At 52.3% G+C, this 15,131-nt stretch overlaps 1 protein-coding gene across 1 annotated transcript in view; it reads left to right on the top strand.

Moving 5' to 3' along the window:
* The first annotated feature begins 658 nt into the window (after nt 1-658).
* The window catches only part of PCBP3 (poly(rC) binding protein 3), a 63,383-nt gene continuing 48,910 nt past the window's right edge, over nt 659-15,131 (top strand). Inside the window, exon 1 of the mRNA XM_034654275.1 lies at nt 659-941. The gene's annotated coding sequence lies outside the window, so the exon portion shown is untranslated. The remainder of the gene's footprint in view (nt 942-15,131) is intronic.

Here is a 15,131-nt window from a genome sequence, read left to right as displayed (position 1 = left end):
CTGACTGGTCAGTAGCACCTGCATGCCTCCACTTTCTGTGCTCCTTTGTTGGCTCCAGAAAGCCAGAGCCTGTCCTCACAGCCAGCGATTCGTCTCTGCATCCGTGTGTTTAGCTCTGCCTGTTACAGGTTTTTATCATTTGTCTGCATCTGATTTCATGTGAGCTGGTGAGCTAACAGTGCTAAGTAGAAGGTGGGCTGAGGGCGACTTTTGTCCTGCTCGGTGGCAGATGTGCCTTCCCAACCACTTCTCACGGGGTCGCGTCAGCCCACCCATCAGCGCTGCCCACACCAGAGCCCTGCGTCAGGATGGCTTTCAAGGACATACAGCGCTCATGCATTTCTAAGCTTATGTGCGTGCGGCTTGCTTCTAGGCCTGGACCTAGCAGCCCTAGATCACCAAAAAAAGGGGGGAGGGGGAGAATTTGCAATTGGTGCCGCGTCAGGCACCTTATCCTGCAGTTCCAGGACCGAGTGCTTCAACAGGACCAGCTTTGTGCCAGGCCCAACCGTGGCAGACAGCTGACAGCAGCAGTGACAGCTCAGGCCCTAGGAGCTGCATTTCCATCACTAGGGCCCACCCACGCCTTCCTGTCCAAGGGCTGAGCTGCCGCGGCCCATGTCCCGCAGGCATGCCGATGTGTGCGCTGGCCCCTGTTTGGGGGACGGAGTCATTGAAATGACAGCACATCCGTGCCGGGTGCACCCCTCCAACGGAATGAGGGGAGTTGGGTGAAAAGTAGGTCACATGTGCCCGGTCGTATGTCACGAGGTTTCCAACCTGAGGCCAATGGGATTTGTAGCCTCCTTTGGTTAGGACAAAACCCACTCTGATTTTTCTCCTTTAGCATTTCATCTTCTCTAGACAAGGAGGGTGGCCATCTGTCTGATAGCCGCATCCTGCCGGCCCTTCCCGACCTCCCAGAGCCGCTTTGTTCTGAGGTAAGGGGTGCTGGGGCCAGGGGAGGCCGCTCAGGCCAGGAGAACAGGCTGTGTGTCGAGGAGTGGGGCGCGCGCGGGTCCTCAGGAGCTGCTAGCAGGGCCTGCTGAGGCAGGCACAGCACTTTCCGTGACATTCAGAGGAAGATCCTTACTTTAAGTTCTATTTTAAGAATATGGCTCCTTTTTAGGGATCAAGGTCCACTGTTACCACTCTCATGGTAAAGTGTTAGTGTGTAAAAAAGTGAGCATTGCAATCTTACAGCTCTCCGTCGTTGACACTGGGGAGGGGTGGGAACAGGGCTTCCCTAAGACACACTGGCCACCCCACAGTCCGGGGCCCTGTGCTGTCAGTGCGGCCAGCGCCTTTGTGTGAGAGTGTCAGCCTCTGCGCCGAACAAGTGAACCCCTGGCTTCACTAGTACGCACACAGCGTGGAAGCGGTGTATCAGAGCCAGGTTAACACACATATGCCGTTGTGTATAGAGAACATGCAGTGTTGGGGCTTGTTACTTCTACTGAGAGATAACGTGTTCTCTGTATTGTCTGTGGGAAGGCCGGCAAATGTGATTCCTTCATGGCCAAACAGATGCGGAACGTGTATTTAAAAGTGTTTGTAAAACTAACATGAGTTTTGTAGCTTATAAATAACAAACTTTTATAGACTGATTGATCTTGCTGTCCTGTAAATGAACTAAGATACCATTAGCTCAGTATCCTTCTGACGGACCTGTTTTGGCAGGTAATGAGTGGGCTGGAAAATGTTTGCAATGTCTGTATAGTGGGCACCACTGGTGCCGTATTTAGACAAAGACACGCTCCGCTCTGGGTTTGCCGGGGGGGGTGTCTTCCAGTGTAGGCTTCCAGAAGCAAAGTCATAATGGTGTTTGATCTGAGGGTGTTCAACAGAAGAAAAGCTTTTTGCCTTTCTGAGATATAGCATTTAGAATTTGTATTTTAAGTAGCTTTCCGGGAAACATGGGCCCGTGGCTACGTTCACGGAAGTAGATGTAAACACGTGTGGATCATGGATTACTTGACGTCTGGATGTAAAGCAGCAGTTGTACCCGTGGTAGCAAAAGAAGCCCTTCCCTTCGTGAAAGGGTGATCCCCGTTACCCCTTACTGGCAGCCTCTGAGAGAACCGCATGTAATATTTCTAAATCGCATGTAATATCCATCTTACACTCTTGAAGAAAGAGAAATTCTTTCCGCTTTTTCATTAAGATAGGGCAGAAAATTCCAAAGTTGTTACTATCTGTGGTGGTAAATGCTTCTCTCAGAAAGCCGCATGTACTTCAGTGCCGTGTTTAACAGCCTTGCTTTCCTGCCTTACCTGGCGCACATCCCCAGGGCAAGGATAGTGTGCACACATGGTCATCTTGGGTGCAACCAAGACTAGATCTGCGAGTATGTCCAGCATCTCTGGGGGGCTGGCTGGGGGCAGGGGATGAGCTCCCAGCTGTGCACATCCGCTCCCTGCCTGGGGCCGCCATCCCCGAGCAGGCAGCCGGCACTAATGTGTGTGCAGGGGCAGGGGCGGCATTAAAAACATCCAGAAGAACCCAAGAGGGGAAAAAGAAAATGCATCTGTGTAAAAAACATACTACTGGGTGCAAAAAATGAGGGAGTCACGGGTGGGGGCAGAGCTGCTGGGAGATGGGCTTGGTTTGCTTTAATGAAAGTGGCATTTGAATCAGTAGGAATGGATAGACTGGTCAGTAAATGCTGTTGGGCTGATCAGCACTCTAGTTAAAAACACCACATTTTTAGACTTACACCCAACACTAGGGTATTTGAGAGGCAGTAACAAAACTATAGAAGATTCACAGAAAATGTGCGTCAGGTTTTCTAAAACAGTCTTTCCTGGGGAAGGGCATCCTCAACAAAGCGCACATCCCGTCAGGAGCCAACCGGGCACCGTGCTCACGCGCCTGCACGTAGCGGCCGGCCAGGGAACAGTAGCAGCGCAGTAGAGGGGACCGCTCAGGATGGGAGCCGCAACCGCGGACAAACGAACGACGCAGTTCTTAAGAAACGCAGGCTGACTCCGCACTGCGCGCCCGGATGGGAGTGTCGGAGGAAGGCCGCGCGGAGGGCAGCGAGGCCGTGCGCCCGCCGTGCCAGGCGGGTGTCTTCTCACCGCAGTGTGTGCGCACTGGTCAGGAGGTGCCTGCTCTCAGGACGGCGGGCGCCGTGCAGATGGGAAAGTGAGCGGGTCGTCGCGGTGGAGACGCGTCGGGTGGGGGCGGCGAGACCCCAGGAGCCGCAGCGGCCCCGCCTGCACCCCCGGCAGGACCCCTGTCTTCACACAGACATGCGGGCGAGGCGCCGACTTTGTTCCTCAGCCTCAAACTGGAGAAGGGCCGGCACAAGTGCCCATGTTTGTACCTGGAGTCCTAGAGAGAACCCGACCGTCACTTAGCACAGCACGGACGGCTCTCGGGAACATGGTTCTGTGTGAGGGAAGCCGGACGCGAGAGCGCAACAGTGGAAGGCACCGTGCGGACCCCAGCCAGCAGTGCTGGGTGGGCTGGTGGGGCTGCAGGACGGGGCCAGAGGCGCCTCTCCTCAGGTCTGGAATGTTCTGTGTCGTGAATTGGTGCTCAGATGGGTGAGTGCATGTGTGAAAATCAGCCTCTGCATTTTCATGCCTGTGAATTATCCCCGCATTTTAAAATCCAGTCACAGAACACATGTAGTGTGATATTTATGCAAAACAAAAGGGCGGTATGCGTCTGCGAATGCTAAGGAAAGGGTCGGGTGAGAGCATCCCCCTCGGTGGGCGGGGCGGTCAGGGGCGCTCTGTCCCCTGTCCGCTTGTCTCAGAGCACGGGGGCCCGCTCTGCTGCCCACTCACACCTCAGCTGGACCAGCTCTGCCAGCATGTTTGCCTTCTTACTCCGCTCTTTCTACTGGTTTTAAAAAGGAGTGTGCTGCTGTTATAATCAAACCTTTAAAAACCCACTGGCCCTGGTGACCGAGCAATGTGTATCTTTGACTTTCTGAGCGTCTGTTCCTGAGCTCCTCCCTCAGGCTGGGTTGGAGGAGGGAGGACGCAGGGCCGGGAGGCGTCCCTACTGACCTGTCCCCCGGCTGTGTCCACGGCACCTGCCTCGGGAACAACCGCCTGGTCCCCCGGGCAATGCCAGCGCCCCCCTCCCCCTCCCTAACCTGTGACCCCCAGGTGTGCAGAGACTGTGGCTGAGCGGGAAGGAAGACTGGGGTCGCATGTCCCGTCAGGCGGCCCGTGGGGGCCGGGTCAGCTCTGGGCCGGCTCAGAACCTCAGCCCCCTGGGATGTCAGGCTCTGCTGCAGTGACTCCCCGCTTCACAGAACTCGTGTGACGCAAGCTCGAGATCTGGACAGCCCGCTCCGGCTGCTCTGTCAGGTCACCTGTGCACTGTCTCCGCGTGGATTTATAAATCTGCCTTCGTGTGTTGGCAAGTGGGAAAGGTCAGAGGTCGTCCGTGTCCACATCTTTCTCTGACACACCCTGAACTGAAAGCAAACCCAGCCCGAGGCACGTACGTCACAGCGGCAGGCTGCTGCAGGTTTGCGGGATTAAGGGCCCATCAGGGATTGAGGTCCAGGGGATTAGAGCTCACCAGGAGCATCAGCTGGGGGGAGGGGTGCCTGTGGTCAGTGAGGTCACTGACTCGGGGAGGTCGTGGCCTCACTGCCCCCCATTCCACTGCTGAGGCTGCCCCTGGCCCCTGCACTGGGCCACAACCACTCAGGTGCCCAGGGGGCATTTCAGCTCCCTCCCTCTCTCCCCCAGGGTCAGTCTGGCACAGGGAGGGGGCCACCCCAACAGTCGCAGGCAGTGCCTCAGGCTCCCTCCTGCATGTCGGCTCCTGCCACATGGGACACACTTCCAGGTGCAGACCCCTCAGCACAGCGAGGAGCCCTGAGGAGCGGGTCNCCCCAGGGTCAGTCTGGCACAGGGAGGGGGCCACCCCAGCAGTCGCAGGCAGTGCCTCAGGCTCCCTCCTGCATGTGGGCTCCTGCCACATGGGACACACTTCCAGGTGCAGACCCCTCAGCACAGCGAGGAGCCCTGAGGAGCGGGTCCACCACTGGCGCCCCCTGGCTGTCTCCTGACCCATCCCCCTCCTGCCTTCCATGTTCATCCCAGGACACACAGGGGGCCCTCCACCGTAGGCAGGCAGCTGACCCAGCAGCGGACATGGGCTGGTGGGCCCCAGTGGCCAGACCATGGCGTGAGCGCGTGTGCTCCCCAGAGCCTGTGCCCAGCCGCCTGAGCCCTGTGTCCACAGCTGCATCTTGCACTCACGTCCCTTGGCCCCAGCGCCTCCCTGGGCCTCGGCAAAGACGCTGTCATGTCAGCAGTGCCAGGTTCAGGGTCCAAGTCACCGTGTCCGTAGGCTTTTAATCTGGTTTCCTGTAGGTTTTAGTCATATTTTCAACTTGAATTTTTGGTCTTTTTTTGTTTTTTATCGAAGTTGCCTTGCTTTTTCCCTAGTTACTCTTGTTAATGTTTAGTTCCATGCTGTGGCCTCCTTCATCCTGTGGAGCTTGTCTGCTGTCAGCGCCTCGTGTCTTCGCGCTGGTGACTTCCTCCCGTCACGTTTCATTCCCGTACCCCTGTACTGACATATGTCGTCTCTATTTTAATAGAGTGTTGTCCTCCTCTTTCCTCCCCCCAATTTTCCTTCCCTTCATTTGGGAAGGGCCTTCTTAATGGTTTTCATTGCTTTCGCTTGTATCTTTTTTTGAAAATTATTTTATTTTTAGTAGATGTCCCTTGTCAGCATCGTAATGATGTTATTATTAAAATATTAAGGCACTGATGGGGCGCCTGGGTGGCTCAGTTGGTTAAGTCTGCCTTCAGCCCAGGTCCTGGGATTGAGCCCCGAGTCAGGCTCCCTGCTTGGCAGGGAGTCTGCTTCTTCCTCTGCGCCCCCCCCCCGCTTGTGCACACATTCTCCCCCATTAATAAATTTTTTTAAATCTTTAAAAAAATATTAATACATTGAAAGAAATTACTCAACTGATTTTAGCTTATTTTCCACATAGTTAAGAGTAATCCATGGTTTTGCCTGTGTGTTGGATGAATCCTCTAACAGTATCAGTCCGTGCATCCAGGAGGCCTGCCAGCATGACCATGGGGGCCTTGGGGCTAGCGCAGAGGAGAGTGGGCCCACCCAGGCCCCACAGACTCGCTCCCTGTGGCACAGGCAGCTACACAAGGACCGCTGGGCCGGGGACAGCCGTCATTTGACTGCATGATTCTGGGCCCTGAGGTGGCGAGTCTGGTCCACCAGGCCCCGGGCCCTCCTGCTGCACACCTGTGACCGAGGGCAAGCCACTCGCTGCCTCTGGCCTCTGTGTCACATCTGCATACCCTACGGCTGGTCTGTGCCCATGAGCTCTCATATTCTAGAGGCTGAGGTGACCCTCAGTCCTCTTAGGATGGAGTAGCCAGCCCTCACGATAAGGGGAACCCTTCATCTGTGTGCCCCACGAAGACACCTGCTGAGGAAGGGGCCTCTGGATGACTCTTGGCAGAGCGGGTGCCCAAGACTGGGCTGGGCTGCCTGCTTGCCCCTCCTGCACTCAGGGCCCCCTCAGGTGAGAAGACCCTCCTCTCCATGGGGCCTGAGGGCCAAGGCTGCAGAGAGGGCTCTGAGCTTCTCCTCGGGGTTTTGTTCCTGTGCCCTTTGTGGGTGCCTCCTCTGCTCTCTCTGCCAGCCAGTCTGCCTCACCCCTGCATCCCAGGGCAGGACTTCATCGTGACCCTAACCGGGCTCAGAAGGATGAGGGGCAGCCGCCACCCCGACGGACCCTCTGGGGCCCCACAGTGACCTCTCCTCACATTGGGATTCTGTGGGAGACAGCGATGTGTAGGACCGTCTCCAGTCCTCAGAGCCTTAGACGTGACAGAAGAGGATGGTCCTTGGCATACCCTTTCTTTTGTTGTATTTATCTAAAATTCTTTCCAGATTCTCAGGCTTCTTGGTGTAAGTTACCACTTTGTTATAATAAAAGCTGGCATTAGGAGCTCCATGCCCTGCCTCTTCCCCAGTAAAAAATGGTCATGAGGACACAGACTTGAATTGTGGGGGGATAAATGATCTTTACCTGACCGGAGGTGTTTCTTCTGTCCCTACTTCCCCTTGTCGTGGCAGCTGTGGAGCTTTATTGACGGCCTTTCCGCACCTGTGGAGAAGCAGCACCGGCAGAGCTGGGCGCCCTTGGGCTCTGTTTCCCACTCCCCAGCTGTGAGCTGCAGGCTCCTCCCTTGACAATCCCGCCGCCGCCACCGCCCAGCCTAGAGATGCACCTTCCTTGCAGGGCTGTGGGGAGGACTGTACCTGCACGCCTGCCCCCGGAGACACCGACCAGTGTTGGGCACTGTTTGTTACTGCTTGTGTGGTTACGGAGCTCCTCCTTGGGTTTATGTTCTGAACAGGATTCCTGCTATTAAGTTACATACATTCCAAGAATAAACCTCACTCGGCTATTGTGTATTATTAGTCTTCTTATGTTGCTGACCTTTTGTTAATATTTGATCAGAATATTCGAATTTCTAGCTGATCAGAGGCACGTGGCACCCGTCCCGGGCGGGACGAGCTTCCCCACTGAGTGTGCTGTCTGTGAATTATGGGGGCATTGGCTCAGCTCCCAGCGGCCTCGCTCTCACCAGCTCTGGGAAGTAGGGTCAGGGTTGCGTTGTGGGAGTTTCATCTGGGCTGGTGTCGCACTGTGACTGTGGTCTGCGTTTTGCTCACCACTGATGACACCCGCTGCCGTCTGGCACAGTTGCTAGCCACTTGGGCTGTGCCCACATTTCTGTAGCAGCATAGAAGTGTTTTTCAGATGGGACCCCAAGTGAGTACCCGAGCTGCAGAGATCTTCTGCCCCCATTGTGGGCTACTGTCCTTTCTCCAGTCAATTGACAAACCGTGATTCTGACATCCTGTTGCCCTTGTGTTACCCACTAAAGCTCTTCATGTCTCATAAGCCTCTATCCTTCTCCGCGATCGTACAGGCGGTGTCCTATGCGGTCTTCTCATTGAGGGCCCCAGGCCCCGGAGTTTATTTGGGGGTGGGCCTCCAGTCTCATGTCTCCCCTCACCGGTGCTGCCGGCCGGGCGTTTGTGTCGGGAGCACCGCGCTCTGCTCCCTGAGTGTCCATGTGCCCAGACTTCTGTGTCCTGGCAGCCTGCTTATCTCCTCCTGTGCCCCCACCACACGGGCTAAAGTACTTTCTCGTAAATAGGACTTTCACTTCGTTCTTTTTCTTAGGGAAAGTCTTGGCTGCTCTTGGCCTGATGAATTTTTCACATACATTTTGAAACCAGCTTGTCTATAGAATTAAATCTGCTAAGTGAAATAAGTCAAGCAGAGAAAGACAATTATCATATGGTTTCTCTCATCTATGGAACATAAGAACTAGGATGATCGGTAGGGGAAGAAAGGGATAAAGAAAGGGGGGGTAATCAGAAGGGGGAATGAAGCATGAGAGACTATGGACCTGAGAAACAAACTGTAGATTATTCTGGGCTTTGTGTGCCCATTCAAGGTGTGGAGGCTCCTCCTTGCTGGCCTCTCGCTGTATTNTGCACTGAGTGTTATACGCAACTAATGAATCATCGAGCTTTACATTGGAAGCCGGGGATGTACTGTATGGTGACTAACGTAATATAATAAAAAATCATTAAAAAAAAAAAGAATTAAATCTGGAAATCAGTTTGGGGAGAATTAACATCTTAATTTTTAAGTGCTTGAGTCTATTAGGTCTTCTTTAATTTCTGTTTAGTCTATTGGGTCTTTAATTTCTGTTAGTAATATTTTACAGATTTCTACAAAGAAATTTCACACACCTTTTGTTAGATTTGTCCTAACTGATTTTTTTATGTTCTTGTAAATGGTATCTTTTTTTAAAAAATTCATTTTCTAGCTTTTGCTTGTAGCCACCCCATTAAATTCACCCACCCTTTCTTAAAGTTATTTGTAGATTATTCTGGGCTTTGTGTGCCCATTCAAGGTGTGGAGGCTCCTCCTTGCTGGCCTCTCGCTGTATTACCGGGCACGCTCAGGAAGGGGCCTCCTTACTGGGGGCCCTGCAATTCAGGATGTACAGACCCACCATGGCGGTAACTATAGTCAGGTATGCTGTGCGGGCACAGGTCACAAAAGCAAGTTACTAACCCCAGCGCCTGGATCATCCCGACTCAGCATCTTCCATTCCCGAAGGTCCCCAGCTGGTACAGGGCATCTCTGCCCCTGTGCTGTGCCACATGCCTGGCTCCTTGTGATGTCCCAGGTGGGACACCACATCACTACAGATGCCTCAGTGATCGGGTCAGGTCCCGGGGTCGTGTTGTCATCCTTGTGAGTGAACAGGGGAATCAGTAAGCACAGCTCTGTCCCTGCTGTTGTCCAGCGGCTGAGTCACAGGACATCAGGAAAGGGGGGTTATTCCTTGACTGGCACCTACGGAGTGCTGAGTCCACAGGCCCCTCAAGTAGGTGGGCCACATGTGTTTCTACCCTTCTGCTGGCTTCTTTGGGCCCAATTCGCCCAGGCCTGCTTCTCTCTGTGGTCTCAGACGTCTGCCAGGAACAGGCTGATCAGGGCCAGGGCAGGAAGGAGAGGGACGTTCCATGCTTTCCTACTGCAGCGGAAGCACTGGACCATTGCCCAGCCTCTCCCCCTTCTCATCTCCTGGACCCTGAGGCCATAAGAAGCCCTCCCTTCCTTCCTTCCAGAAGAGGAACTTTGGATCTCTAACCTATCTGGAACGTATCTCTGGAGGGTGAGGTAGGGATTGCAGGTTGAATTTCAACCTTTTGGATTGCTGGCTGTCCCAGCCTATAGTCCAGTTTCTTCTCCAAACTGAGAGCTACTCAAGGACTGTGCTTCCCCATCCTGCACCCTGTGCCCAGCACCTGGTGAGAACGGAGTGTCTGATTGTGGGTTGTGGGTCGCTGCCGCCATAGGCTTTCCGCCACAGCCACAGGGTCTGTGGGAAGATAAAACATGTGCAGACAGACTGAGCGTGGACACTGGACACACAGAAGCCAGGGCTCTGTTACCCATGGCCTCAGGGAGGGTCAAGTTCACACACAGCTTGTCAGTGCAGGGCGGGTGGGGGTGTCAGAGACAGGATCAGACACAGGTCTCAGGAGTCCTGCCCTGTCTCCACAGCAAAGATATTATAAATTTTGAAGTACATATTTGAAATAACTGGAGCATTTGTAAGAGATACACTCTGATGTAGGCTATACCCTGGACCGAAAGGGAAGCCTGAGAAATCTCGGCATCCCTGGATGAAGCGCACACATTGCTAGAAAGAGAAAAGCTTTGCAGCGTTCTGGACACAAGGCCAACACACTGCAACCTCTAGAGCAAGGGGGCAAGGTGAGCAGGCCCCCAGCCCCATCATATTCATCTGTCTGGACACCTGAGTGATGAGCCCACAGGCCGTGCAGAATGCTCACTGATGTCAGGGTTGCATAAGTGCTGAACATCTTCCGAATGCTGACTGTGACTGGCAAGGGCATTATAGTACAGAAGTCTCCCCTCCCCTTCCTGGCCTCAAGGACATAATCTGCATTGTGAGTCTCTCAAGGAGCATAAAGCAGCTAATAGGCTCTGTCGGTTTCTGCTGTCCTGGCCTCCTGCAGCCTAACGGGGCACTGAGCTGTTAAACATGATAAATCAAGTCTGTGGTTGTCCCTCGAGGTTCCTTCCATGGTCTCCTCCCCCCAGACAGCTGAGACCCTGGGTGGAGCCCTGGGTAAAGCACCGCTAAGGTGGCCACAGCAGGGCTGTCGGCCCAGCCTGGCCCTCACTGCAGCCACGTGGGCCTCAGCTGGAGGTTTGCTGGCGGGACTTCTGCTCCCTTCTCTGGGTGAGAGGTCTCATGTCGGGAGAGAGCGGGGTGGTACGCTTGAGTGAGTGGGATTGCTGCCGTGAATTCCACAGACAGCCGTAAACCTTCTACTTTATATCCAAATCTATTCACTCTTACTTGAAGAAACAAGCATGACAAGTGGGAGAGTACCTGCCACTTTCAAACATGACGCTCTTTCCTTCACGTCTGAAACTAACACCATCGCTGGGTTTTGTATTTGACCAGCATGAAAACTGCCCAGTGGTCAGGGGCATGGGCTCTACAACTAGCTTGCTGTTCACTGTCGTGCTCTTGCTTTTCTCATCAAACAGGTGGGAATGGCCCCTTGAGCGTGAGGACAGGATGTGTCTCCATAGTAAAAGCATATGGATAAGGGCACTATCACTGCTCCTGATGCTGTTACAGCCATGCTCTCGCTAGGACAGTATTTTTTTGTATGATTTTGTTTATTTATTTGAGAGAGAGAGAGAGAGAGAGAGTGTGTGTGTGTGTGTGTGTGTGTGTGTGTGTGTGCACGAGTGGGGGGGTGAGGGGCAGAGGGAGAGGGAAAAGCAGGCTCCCCGCAAGGATCCCAATGTGGGATCCCAACGTGGGATTCGATCCCAGGACCCCAAGATCATGACCTGAGCTGAAGGCAGACGCTTCACTGACTGAGCCACCCAGGGCGCCCCTGACAATATTTATTTTACTAAAATTTTGTTGATTTGAATATTCTTTTAAGAAAGAATGATTGAAAATGTGATTTATCAGAATTTCTCTAGGTAGTACTGATTATAAACAGTAAATTTGTAATCGATAAAACCTGGAAGCAACGCAGACGTCCTTCTTGAGGGGACTGGCTACGCAAACTGAGACGCAGCTCCGCGGCGGATGCCGTGCAGCAGGAAGAGGGCACGCGCTGCTGTGCCCAGCTCGGTACCCTCGAGCGCGTCCACATGCTGAGCGGAAGAAAACCCGTCACCAAAGATTGCATGTGTTTGATTCGATTCATACAACGCTCTTGGAATGACAAAATGGTAGTGATCGCCTACGGTTGGGGTTGGGGAGAGCACCAGGAGTCTCTGTGGTGCTCCCGCTTTGTAAGTGGTTGGAGAGACCCAACGTGGGATCGGGCTTCACAGACCTGCACACGCACACGGGTACATATCGTCCGTAGCACCTTACCCATGGCAGTGACCATCTGGTAGCACACATACAGTAAGGTCAAGTGCAAGTGAGTGAGGGACACACAGAAACTCTCTGTGTTATTTTTGCAACCAGTCATGGATCTAAAATTATTTCAAAATTGCACACACTATATACATTAGATTGACGATTATTCAATCTGCAAATATAAAAAAATTGTGTAAACAGACCAATTAAAAGTGAGATTATCAGAATGTATTAAAAAAGATCAATCTATGTTCAGTCAACAAGACACCCACATGAACTGTACCGTTGGTACGTGAAATGTTAAAGGACAGAAGATGTGTCACATGAACACTAATCAGAAGACAGCTGGAAAGGCTGCATTAGTATCAGATGAAGTGGGCTCAGGACGAGGAAAATCCCAGTGGGGGAGGACAGAGCCCAGCAGAGATTGGGTGCAGGTAGAGGCCTGGCCGGGAACGCCCTCGGCAGAAGGCCCAGAGGGCGGGCGCACGGACTCGGCCTGTCCCGGGAAAGCAGGCAGTGGGCACGGACTCGGCCTGTCCCGGGAAAGCAGGCAGTGGGGCCGGGGGGTCTGGCACCAGAGGCCTTGGGGCAGTGTTCTGGGAGGGAAGGAGCCTGGGTGGAATGACAGGGGTGATGGGGAGATGCCCACAAGTTTCAGCAAGGGGATGATGGCCTGATTTGAGGTTCTGGAAGGTCACTGGTGATGTGTAGCAAGACATATCCTCCACATACTCCAGTGAAAGCACCCTGGCCAGGGGCCAGTCAGTGACCACAGAGCGTGACTGTAAGGAGGCCATGACCTCAGCACACTGTGTCCAGACCAGTGGGTCCACACACTCTTCTCCCTGCCCTGGAGGGAATTGGTGCAGAGTCTCTATGCCTCCCAGGGGCACGTGGAACGGGCCCTGCATGGGTGGGCCTTGGGCTGCACCCTCATGGGAGGGGCTGGGCGTCCTTTTTCCTTTTGTTTGTGATGTTTGGAGGCACAGTCATATCACCACCACAGGCCGTGTGCAGTTCTCAGAGTTGGGTACATTCCATGTGCCCCCAAACATTCCATCCACAACCAAGGTCCCTGAGCTATGCAGCATGGTGATGGCACACAGCGTCCTCTGGCCAGACCCCATCTCCCAGGACAGCCAAGACCGAGCTGGTAGTGGAGGTTCTCAAGGGTCGTGTCTGCCATACCTCCTGCTTGCCCAGGACCACAGACTGGTGAAGTGGGTACTGGGGAAAGACCCACATGTGTGCAAGTGTGTGAGCAGGTGTGTACAAGTAAACGGGCGCATGTGTGAGGGGGAGTGAGTGTATAGGTGAGAGTGAGTAGGTGGGTGTGTGGGTGAGGGTGTGAGCGAGTGTGAGGGTGAGTGAGTGGGTGGTGAAGGAATGAGGCGGCTGCTCTGTCAGGGGGTTGGTCGAAACGCTGTCGCTCAAAAGGAGCTCGTGAGTTTTTGCTCTCTGACGTTTATTTTGTTATAACTTCAGTCTCATCTCAGTGTCAGGGTAGTTCTTTTGTTGGATTTATTCGAGGAAATATTTGACTCCCTTTCTCTTTCTCTTTCATGAATTGAGAGTTGCCTGGTACAATCTCGGTGAAAGCAGCTGCTTTTTTTTTTTAATTAAATTTTGTATTTGCGGTAACTGTTGATTCACACGCAGTTTTAAGGAGTAACAGAGGGATTCCATGCACCCTTTACTCAGTTCCCCCCAACGCCAGAATCTTGGCGCTGATGCCTTGTACCCCACATGGATCCCCATGTTGTCCTCCCAGAGCCACAGGCATTGCCCCTCTGTTCCTACCCCCTCCTTCACCCTGGAGACCAACAATCTGTTCTCTGCTCCTATAATTCTGTCGTTTCAAGACTGTTACATAGTGGAATCACACCGTATGCAATCTTCGAGGATTGACTGACTTTACTCCGCCTGATTCTCTGGAGGTTCACCCAGGTTGTCCAGTGCATCAGTAATCTGTTCTGCTTTATGGCTGACGACTTCTTTCCCTGTCGCTGTGGCACACATCCCATGTCCTGTGACTATTTAACCAACCAATTGAAGGTGCTTCTAGTTTGGAGCAGTTAAAATAAATAAAGCTGTTGTGAAAATCACATACAAGTTTTTGTGAGGATGTAAGTTTTCATTTCTCTGGCATAAATACGCATGTTTAGTTTTTAAGAAACCACGACACTGTTTTCCGGGCTGGCTGCACCTGTTATGTTCCCACGAGCCGTGTGAGTGACCTGCTTCTCCGCATCCTCGCCAGCCTTTGGGGTGGCCCCTGTTGTTCATTGTAGCCATTCTCACAGGTGTGTAGTGGTGTCCCATGTGGTTTTGAGGGGCATCTCCCCGAGGGCTGTGACATCGAGCACCTCATGTGCTCATTTGCCATCTGCATATGTATCTTCTTTGGTGAAATAACCATATTTTTTGCCCATTTTCTAATTGGATTACTTAGTTTTTTACTGTTGAGTGTCATCCTTCTTTATATATCTTAGAAGTTAGCTCTTTGTCACACCGCGAAGTGTGGTTTGCAAATGTTTTCTCCCAGTCTATGGCTTATCTTTTCATCTTGTAAACATGGTTTTTTGCAAAGCAAAGGCTTTTACTCTTAAAACATCTGATTTATCAGTTTTTCCTTGAGAACAGCATGCTTTTAGTGTCAGTCCAAGAATTCTGCCTTGCCCTAGATCTTTAGAATTTATTTCCTTTTTTTCCCCAGAAGTTTTACAGCTTTACATTTTACATGTAAGTCTATAATCCATTTTGAGTTAATTTTTGTATAAGATATGAAGTTTAGGTCAAAGGTTATTTTTTTGCCCATGAACATCCAATTGCCCTAGCACGATTTGTTAAAAAAGTCATCTTTCCTGCATTGAACTGCATTTACGTCTTTGTCAAAAATCAGTTGAGCATATTTGTGTGGGTCTATTTCTGATTCTCTGTTCTGTTCCATTGATCTGCGTGTCTCTCCCTCTGCCAGTACCACACAATTTTGATTACAAGTAGCGGTGTAGTAAGTCTTAAAATTGGGGAGACTGATTCCTTCCATTTTATTTTTCTTTGTCAAAATTGGTTTAGCTATTCTAGTTCCTTTGCTTTTTCATATAAATTTTGCAATAATCTTATCTATATCCATGAAATTATTGCTGGATTTTG

Source organism: Ailuropoda melanoleuca, chromosome 1 (genome assembly GCF_002007445.2).
Source record: "Ailuropoda melanoleuca isolate Jingjing chromosome 1, ASM200744v2, whole genome shotgun sequence".
Classification (NCBI taxonomy): domain Eukaryota; kingdom Metazoa; phylum Chordata; class Mammalia; order Carnivora; family Ursidae; genus Ailuropoda; species Ailuropoda melanoleuca.
Note: the sequence above shows the minus strand (reverse complement) of the source record. Positions and strands in the feature narration are given on the sequence as shown.